The sequence below is a fragment of the Macrobrachium nipponense genome, chromosome 17 (genome assembly GCF_015104395.2).
Source record: "Macrobrachium nipponense isolate FS-2020 chromosome 17, ASM1510439v2, whole genome shotgun sequence".
NCBI lineage: Eukaryota > Metazoa > Arthropoda > Malacostraca > Decapoda > Palaemonidae > Macrobrachium > Macrobrachium nipponense.
Genome location: NC_087210.1, coordinates 42,721,355 through 42,732,307, shown reverse-complemented (window position 1 = coordinate 42,732,307; position 10,953 = coordinate 42,721,355). Strand labels below are relative to the sequence as shown.

Genomic DNA, 10,953 nt, shown 5'->3' with positions numbered 1-10,953 from the left:
AAAAAATGGCCGATTTTTCTTGACTGGTGAACATTCTCACCGACTAGCTACAACGACTATTCTTAACAACTTACCTATTCTACTGACCTCCATAATTATACACACATACAGACATACATATGATACATATATTATGTATTATATGTAAATGGAAAATATTAGAGGGAAAAAATGGAAATAGAGGCCTTCTGACTTACCTTAGATAACTATAAAAAGGATTGATTTGGTTATTTTTATTCTAGAAGATCGCCATTAAAAACAGCTAATTAATTTACATTTATTTACAAGAGGCCGTTGAATGGCCTGGGATAAGGCAAGGCAACTTGGCTGCACGTGGACCACTCCTATCTCTCACAACAAGGGAGAGCTGGCCAAAATCAAATTTACTTCAATGCTGGTTTCCAAAATTGATCATAGGTAACTTGCGTTAAGGAAGCACTTGCGAGCGAGGAGACATGACAGGAGACTCAGCTTTGTGTTTCCCGCCTAAAGTCAGCTGATGTTAGGGAAAAATTGCTGTTCTTCTAACAACTGAATAATTTAATTGACTGCTGGGTAGACGAGGGGGTCAATAATATATATATATATATATTATTATATTAATATATATATTATAATATATATATTATATATATATACATATATATGATATAGATATATATATATATAGATATATATATATATATATATATATATTTTATAATAATATATATACTAAATATATAGATATATATACATATCCTATATATATATATATATATATATATATATATTATTAAATATAATATACATATATATATATCTTATATAATATATATATATAGATATACATACATTATATCATATATATAATATAATTATATATATAATAATATATATATAAATATATATTATTAATATAATATTATATATTATATACCTATAATTTATATAATATAACATATATATATATATATATATATATATTTATATATAATGTTATATATATATAATACATATATATATATATATAATTAATATATAATATATACATATAATATAATTCTATATATATATAATTATCTATACATATAATATACATACAATTATAATATATATTATATTTTTAATATAAAAATTTATATATTAATATATATACATATTATATATATACATACCATATAATTATATATAATTATATTATATATGGTATATATATATATATATCTATATATTATTATTATACATTACAATATAATATATATATTATATTATATATATATATATATGTATATATATATATATAATTTAATTTGTTGTGTATGTGCATTTATGTGAGTACCATATCCGTCTATGTATGTGTATGTATACGGGTTATGTATTTATGCATATTCTGTCATCCCCTTCCCTGATGTCGAAGTATGAATAATACAGTAATGATGATTATAATATTAATAACAAGAGTAATGAGAATTTGTGATGAATATTGCCATTACTATTCTGATTAATACTGATTTCATTATCAATACTACATGGCCGTGTGCATTCTTAACCAAATAATGCTAACAAACATATTCCAGGACCAGACACTTACTTTTTCTTCTTTATGAAATTACTACCCTCTGGACTCCTGTAACCTGTTTGAATCATCTGTATTTCGTGGAGGAGATAGCAAAATATTAGGTTTTCAATAAAGAGTAAAGTCTCATTTAAACAGACATTTAACTATGCATAGTAGCGCATTAAGCATTTAAACACATTTTTCAGGCAACTTTACTTTGACCTTTTTAAATTTTAATACAAAGTGGTGTATGCCATCTTCACCGCTTGTTTTTTAGGTTTAATAGCTCATACCATCAGTAAAAAATTACGTGAATCGCTAGTCTCCTGCCGTTATCGCCTGCTTGGAAGCACAGCTTATCTTGCCTAAATCTCCTAAAACCAGAGTTTCACTGTCATTTCCTCAATAATCCGTGTTGAGTTGACATGCCCATAAATTGCTGCAGCCCTGGATTGTAATTAGGCAATTTTAAACTAGTGTTAACTTAAGAGTGCATTAGTTGTTCTCTATAACAAAAAACCCAACCTTCCACTTTCACCCTTCATCTAAAATTAAATTTGCAGCTCAAATATACATTTACACTAATTGCATTATAATTATTCATCTAACCTCGGGTCACTTATCACCAAACTTCCAACCAAAGCAAACCCTATCATCAACTCAATTTCTAACCCCACTATTAACTGCAGGGCAGCCTTTTAGTAGAGATTCCAAGTTATTTCTTATATTAATTCTGCATTGTACAAGGGACTACCCAGATTATCAATCGACTTTTATTAACAAACGCATAATTAGGATCTTGTCAGTTTCACACAAGGCCAACTATCATTCCAAATATATTTACCCTAGGTGAGAATACTGTATAAAACCAGACTTTTAACCTCTCAGCCATCAGAATATTGAACGCTATAGGATGAAATCTCAAAATATAGTCACAGTCAATCTCCTTTAAATTCGTTAACAATTTTTTATACAGTACTAATCCAAATTAGAACTATTAAAACAAATATCTAAAAGTCATATCCTTGAGTCATAAAAACATTTAACAGCTTATGTACCCTTTTGCTGACAATCAGGGTCAATTTTATGTGGTTACAAAAATTGGTAATAAGACGATGATGCACGCCCTGGAATCTCTTGATCATGAATGTATGGTTACAGAATTTATTCCCAAGACCTGTTATATCACAATTCAAAACTGAAATTAAAAAAGCCCCGCTTTTGTAACAGATGGAAAAAGGAGTATAATTCCATGAACTAATCACACAATTACTCATAATATCAAAGGCCAATTGTAAGTCATGAAAATAACAGGAAAAGCTTTGGGTAAAACTAAATTAAAAGCAACCTTAATACAAAGAAAAAAAATGAAAAATTAACGTCCACTGTTGTTCATTACGTAAGTTTTTTTATGCACTCTCTTTTCGAATAAAATATTGCATAAAACATCAAACCTCCTTCAAAATACTAACATCTACCAAATATATAAAAAGTTATAACCATAGATTTTAAGATTTCAATAGATATCATGATCCAAAACTAAAAATGAAATGGAAGCTTTGAAAAGCCAGAAACACTAATCCAGATGTAATCATACAGTTTTTCTATAAAGATTAAACTGACCTAAACTGAAAACTTATATATGAAAAAACTGACCAAACTAATATATTAAAAAAAAATATAGTTTGAAGTCACAATATTTGGGTGAGAAGCAACTAACACCAGAGTGGATCAAGCCAATAAATTCAATACCCATGATAAGTTAATATATGGCTTACTATGCAAGTTACCTGCTAAGACAGGAACTCAAACCAGTTTTATACAAACCATCAGATTTATACAAACCATTGCATATGTACAATACATTAACTGCGACGCTTGTTTAATGAAATTACTAGATTATCAGCTTAAAAAATTACTAGTAATAGTAAAGTTAAAACTCACTGCATCTGCAACGAAAACTCCAAGGACTCGCACAGTAGGCCAACACGCCTACTATGTAAGCCCTTAGGAGCGCCTCCACCCGATCAGGGGCACCGCCCCCGATGGGGTGGAGGAAAAGGAAATATATGGATATTGAAGTTCTGAAGGATATCAGGATAGGAGCAGTTTTTTCCTTTTTTCAACCAGTCTTGAATATTCATTGTAGCATCATTCCCTGAAATGTTTAAAGAGCATTAGAAAGTTAAATATATTTAAAAAAATATGTCATTTAAGTAGTTTTGAAAAAATTGTTTAAAGTAAATTTTAATGTTCACATACTAACATGAACAATTAACACGAACAATTTTTTTGTTAATAGTCCTTGTAAGGAAAAGACTACTTTATAATTAAATATGTAATCAAAACAACATTTTTTGAAAGCCTAGTGAAAACTGGTTGCGATGAACTAGATACACAACAATAGGAAACTTAAGTTTTACTGTATTTTTATTACTGTAATAAACCACATTCCAACACGCAGATCCTCGGCAAGATCTGTTCAAGAAAAAATATACTAAAAATAAAGAAAAATATTAATCCTAGATTTTTTTCACAATGTATTAGAGATACATGGACAGGTGAAGAAAAAACTTAAACTTAGCATAAGATTATGCATAAAATAAGTCACCGCCAATAATTATCAGAACAGATACTTAACTTGAATCAATCCATAGGAACCACATGGAGAGGAGACAGCGAGACGGGAAAAGGACGAGTCGGTGTGGAACTAAAGACCGTAACTGCCTTACTGGCCATCACTGAAACCAACCCATGGCGTCGAACTTCTAATGTGGAAAAAAAGAGAAAAATTTAAGAACCCTGGATAAATCCTGCAAACTTACCCAAGAAAAAATCACATTAAAATATATAGTCTATGTCCAAAGAACAAATTCAAACCATTCTGAACACAAAATTCTCAAAAATGAACAGCCGCCTTGAAATTACACGAAGTTGGCCTTAAATAAAATAGAAATAGCACAAAATACTACTTCTTGTCAGTTTTCTCCAAATGTACGTTGGAGCAGATGAACCGTAATGGATAACCGTAGAACCACTCGCTAATCGTACTGATGCGTCTACCAGCCAACTGTCAAATTGAAGGAAGACTTTACATGACCGAAAATCGGCTTTCGATGACGTCAACAGGCAAGTACGCTGCGCAAAGGACCCTGGAACCGCATAAATTCGTTCCAAAAATAACCTCGCCTGGCCCAAAACAAATTTTGCGTGACGAATACCTATGTATAAGAAAAAAAAATGTAAACAAAAATCTAACTTACACGAAAAAAAATTATTTAGTGGGTTTCCATTATGGTCTATTAACGTTAATCATAAAGAAAATTCTTAAATCTGGATTTTAAGGAATCGATTCCAAAATAATTTATGAGTGAACCTTCCGTCGGGATCGAAAGAAACATTATTTTTATCCGGTATCTCGAAAATCGACTTTTCATAATTGTAATAGTATTAACTGCACAGTCATTCTTTATAAACCTGAAAACTTATGTCAAACGAATCCTTTTCAATTCTCTCTCTCTCTCTCTCTCTCTCTCTCTCTCTCTCTCTCTCTCTCTCTCTCACGCATCCTGGTTTTCCTCTGTCCATCATCGAGTTAAATTGAGGAAAACAGATCCAGTAGCCTTGTTGAGGAAGTGGTAGAAGGTAAACAAGATAAGATACAACTTCCTATATGCACTTTTATTCTCATATTTATTTCGCATATTTCCTTAACTGCACATTTTACGCTCAAACCTTATCGTCAACAACAAAATCTTTGCGATCACTTTCCTAACGATATTTGAATATGGAGACTATTGTATGTTCAAGAAAAATGCCTGCTTCCCACTCCTCACTCTTGTTCCCGTATGTCCTCACGGTGCGACATCTGTTGGGTCTTCCATTAGTTACTTGTTCTACTACTTCGGTGTTTCATAGTCAGCGAATTCGAAACTCAGGATGGCAAAGGGAACGGACTTTTGTGCACGATAGTACGTGTTCGCATGTGTATATATAGGTAGATTGGAAATTGGAACGTTTATTTCGGGATTGTGTGGACAACGGAAAAGCAACCCGGACTTATATGTAAACCTATCTTCATAAATTATGAACTCAGTGATAATGAAAAACTTGTTTTAGGATTTGGTATGAAATTTTGCTTTGCTAAGAACAAAGTCGATATTATTTCAGTAGCTAAAGGTTTCATAAACTTAGAAAAACCAAAAAATGAAACGTAAACTCTGGGAACATTTTGATTGCAAAAAGATGTATATATATATATATATGATGTGTGCAATTCAAAATTAAGACATACTATACCTTTGAGATTCCAGATGGCACTTAAGAGCTTGAGAGCTAATAAAGATATTCATATAACTAGGGCTGATAAGTCAAACTGTATTGTTATTTTGAGTAAGAATTCGTATATTGAAAAGACTAATCAACTTTTATCTGATGAAGACACTAATGAAAAACTAATAAGAGACCCCACCGATAACGTTAATAAGCATTATAATAGCACTGTGAAATCTTAGTTAAAGTCCCACCATGAACTAACCAAGAAATTCTCTGCAGTTAATGCCACTCTTCCTTATATGTATGGCACAGTAAAGATTCATAAAGTAGGCAAACCAATCAGACCCATTATCAGTTCGATAGCCTCAGCTCCCTATCACTTGTCAAAATGGTTAGGATCTCTGTTAATTCCGCTTATAGAAAATATATTTGAGGCACATATTAGAAAATTTAATAAGGAAGACCTTATAACAAAGTTGAAAGTTAAAGACAAATTGCAGGTTAATTAGTTTTGATGTCAATTCATTGTTTACGAAAGTGCCCATTGATGATCTGCTACAGTAAATATTTCTATTCCCCATCATGTTTTTATTAAGTTGATAAAGTTGTGCATAGTTGATAATACGTTTACGTTTAATGGATGTTGTGGTTTGACAATGGATATTGTGGTTTGACAAAGGGAAGCTGTTTATCTGTAACTCTCTCAAATATTTATACGAAATTTTACGAAATCAGATACCTACCAAATATCATTACGTTTACTTTGACATGGTACAGATACGTCGACGACATAATATGCCTGTGGCCACGGAATCGTGACCCCTTGGAGTTTTTAGAACTTTTGAATGGTCTGGTTCCATCCATAAGGTTCAAATTGGAAATAAAACAGAACAAAACCCTACCATTTCTTGACAGTCGTTATGAGAACCGATAACGTATTTAAATTCAAAGTATACCGGAAACCAACAGCAGTTAATGCTTTCATTCATAATTTTTCCAGCCATCACCTCAAGATAAAACGAGCATATAGAATTTGTGAACCTGAATTCTTAGAAGAGGAAATTCAGAACACCTATAAAATTGCAAGAGAATTATGTTACCCAGGGTATTTTATTGATAGTTGTCTCCAAAGTGCAAAAAAAGCATTTTACTGTCACGAAAGATCAAGTAGTTTTGTTTTGAAATTGAAAATATTTTAGTTTTGCCATACAGCTTTAAATTATTATCAATTGCACGTAACAATAATTCGTCTGTCAAGAATGCATTGTTTGTAATAAACCTGTAATGCCAACAGGAGGGGTGTACAAAATCAATTGCTCTATTTGTAATTTACCTTATATTGGACAATCTGGTAAGGAACTAAGTAAGAGAGTTGCACAGCATAAATATAATGTACGGGTTGCAACAGTTCAAGTGCCATTTTTTTGTCACGTGCGAGACTTTGAATACCTTATAAACTGGAATTCAGCTAGAGTCGTTTTTAGAAGTTCATCATTGCATGACAGATTGGTAGTTGAAGGATGCCTTATTAGTTCTTTTAGTAATATGAATATGAGCAATGGTCTTTTTAAGATGAACGAATTGTTGATAAGCTTTATTCTTGATGGTTTAAAAGTTAAACAGATAGTTTTGTACTACGAATTGTAGTAACTGCATATTTCCGCTAAGTACATTTTTTGCTTTGAACAATGTTTATTTGCATACTTAAGTAGGTTGTTGACTTGTTTCATTGTTATTTGAGACCTCATGTTGCTTTCTTGTGTAAGTTGTTTTCTTAAAATTGTTTGGTACCCTGAAGATGACTTTGGAATAAATATTGAAAGTCTTGGTACCTCCATCTTTCATTTTCACGTGAGGATCTTATATATATATATATATATATATATATATATATATATATATATATATATATATGTGTGTGTGTGTGTGTGTGTGTGTGTGTGTGCGTGTGTGTGTGTGTATTGTATATGTCTAATATATCTATATAAGTATATATCATACTCTTGATTCCCTTCTTTAAAAAAAAAAACTGCCATGAATATTTTTACTTCAACATCTCTGAATAATATCGTGAGTTTCTCATTAATAATGATTATTCCAATTATTCGAAAAAATAACCTTTTGTCAGATTGTTAAAATAATACACACACATATACATCTATACATACATACAAGTATATACATACTACATACATACATACATACATACATACATATATATATTTATATTAATATATATTTATTATATATTATGATATTATACAGATATATAGTAATATATATATTATATATATATTATATGTGTGTGTGTGTGTGTGTGTGTGTGTGTGCGTGTGTATGTTATGAAAGCTGAAACATTTCCTTTATTCCAGTCTCAAACGCAAGAGGAGAAACGCCAAAACATATTGTGATTGTGGAATAGTGGAAATCCTAAAAGTATTTCCAATGGGATTTTGAACAGTTTTATTCAGGCGTGAGTCGAAGGTTGTTGATAAACAGATGAAATAAGAGCTGGGAGTCTGTTGTCGTCTACCTGTGCTCGATAGGGCCGGGAAGGACACGCAGACGGTCAGAAAAAGGAAGATTCTCTTTCACTGTCAAGATTACTCGAAAAGAAAAAAAAAAATTACCTCTGAATTCTTACCGAATAGATCTTGGGCTTGTATTCTATTCCCTCGCCTGATTCCTCGCATTGTCTCCATTTATTTATATTATTAGATTGAAAGGAGGAAGCATAATTACAGTCATATTTGTTTAAGATGAGTCACAAACAACCGTCTATAAATGAGAAGTGAAATATCTCGGAAGAAAACCATTCAATGCAAAGATGGTGGCTAATTTGAATGCGCTCTCGAGGCATTCCTCATTCACCAAGTGCGGCAAATGCTGAATGGGACAGGTAGTGTGGCACTTGTTAGTCTGCCCGTCGGCCCATCTCACGCTTCAAAGAATATTCGGGACCGACAATTGTGTAACCTTTGTCATATGATTTCTCTTCTCGGCATTTCACACAATCGCGTACGATAATGGTCATTCAAATACGATATTTTGTATCGTACTCGAACAACAAGGGAGCACAATTACGTTCCTGCGTATCTCAAGATTATGGGTTTTAGGTCCAGAGGAATCATTGTGGAAATGGAAAGAAAACCGTGTATAAGAATATATTGTTACTAGAAGATCAGTGGGCTATTTTCCGTAGGAATCATTTAAAAAAGAAAAAAATGAAACGCTAGGATAAAAAGAAAAAAAAAATATGTGAAAGAAATTTTAAGCGTTATACTAGGAAGAATTAGCTGTATATAATAGCTTAAATTCTATTACAATAAAAGAAAATTATGTACAGATAGTGCTAGCGGGGATATTATTTTAACAATAATCAAGATTTTCTTTCAAGCTGAACGTCGCCAGAGATAAAAATGAAAGCTAGCGACATTGATGCCATACGCGACAATAAGCAGGAACTTTCCATCAGATGCAAAGAATTCTGGTAACACATTTGCAACGGTTCTTTTATTTATTCATCGCTTACCGATGCAAAGCGAAGCAAAACATCAGCCGTGCACTTTTACATGAAGAACAAATATTTCCCAGAAGTTTTATGGCGCAGAATGAGTTTATCAGTGTCGTCTGATGAATGAAAAAATTTAATTACTAGTATTTGATGCAATCTGAGATTACGCCTCATCTATTAGACTGATCTACAACCGTGCAGAGATTAATCTCAAAGAATAGATTAAAAACCGAAAGGTATGTAATATACATATAAATTTCGGGAGGAATGTTTGTCAAAAGGACTAACGGGGACAAAAATGTTGCTATAAAAATTTATATATTAGTTTATAGCGTACACCCATGTGATAAAAGTGTTTGTTAAAATAGCCATGCCGGTACAACTGTTTTAAAGTAAGTTTTCGAAGGAAAAAATATCCAGAATCTTTTGAGATCGTCTTTTTGTAGTCTTCAAGAATTGCCAGCCAAAGAAACTGGCAACTATATGTCTTTTCCATGTCTTGGTCCCACTGAAATTAGAGATAGAGAGAGAGAGAGAGAGAGAGAGAGAGAGAGAGAGAGAGAGAGAGAGAGAGATGGCTGAGATTCAGCCCAGAATTAAGGCTGCATGTAATGATCAAATTAGGTATATACACAAGGTACATTGATTGATCGCGATGCCCTTGTATAAGCAAACAAAGTTATGTTCTGATTACGGAGCTGATCTCTGACTGAACTCATGCTAAGTAAATATAATGCCGACTTTTATATTCTTCTTTTGTGAAGGCAACCCTTTAGAATCAAAGACCTTCCTTCGAGAGAACATAAATACCAAAGATATTTTAGAGCGCTCTATAATATCTTTGATACATACAACCCCCTATATTTATACAGCAGGATTTCATTTAGGTATAGTCTTCTATCCAAAGACTAAGGTTATGGGTTTTCGAGCGTTACATGCAAACAATAAAGTTCTCTGTCTTCATTGGGCAGAATAATATTACTATATTTTATGTTACAACTTATCTGAATTAACTTATGAACAATGATGATAATATTAGATTTTGTTCTAGAATCGGCTATCTTAAAAAAAAATAATTTTTTGATGCGACAAATGTTTAGGGTACCATAACAAGTAAAAAGTATCTTCGACCATAAACCACAAAAGAGAACAGAAAATTTATAATACAAGACTGCTTATAGAATCCTTGATATACTCGAACTACGTATCCGAACTAAATAAAGACTAGAAGTAAAACTGGAAGTGTATTTCATTTGGTCGCTGCGTTCGGGCTTCGCAAGAAATCGTCATCAGGACACGAGGAAAAAAAAATTCACCTTTCAGTCTAAGAAATTATTCTTCCGTCAGTTCATTACATTTTTCCTCAGTAACTTTATTTCATAAAAAAAACTGAAGTAAGCCGTTTCATCTTATGGGTAGTATTTATGAATCTTCTAGATACCTTGGTAAGTGACAGATGGTGACTACAATACTTGCTGAACTGAGATAGCCTTTAGAAAGACTATTAGCCCGTCCAAAGACAGAATTCCTGATATTTTCCATAAGAATTTTACTATGGAATCACCCGTATGAAACCATCAAACAATGTTGGCATCTAATTTGCTAAGATAGCATCTACCACAGA

At 32.0% G+C, this 10,953-nt stretch overlaps 1 long non-coding RNA gene across 2 annotated transcripts; it reads right to left on the bottom strand.

Moving 5' to 3' along the window:
• Nucleotides 1-2,472: 2,472 nt before the first annotated feature.
• On the bottom strand, nt 2,473-4,619 carry LOC135196026 (uncharacterized). Of its 2 annotated transcripts, none has more exons than XR_010310284.1 (3): nt 4,513-4,619; nt 4,182-4,308; nt 2,473-3,698 (listed from the first exon to the last, which is right to left on the bottom strand). It is a non-coding gene; the product is annotated as an uncharacterized LOC135196026 (long non-coding RNA). The 2 variants fall into 2 exon arrangements; XR_010310283.1 differs by having other exon boundaries at nt 4,469-4,607.
• Between the last annotated feature and the right edge of the window lie 6,334 nt (nt 4,620-10,953).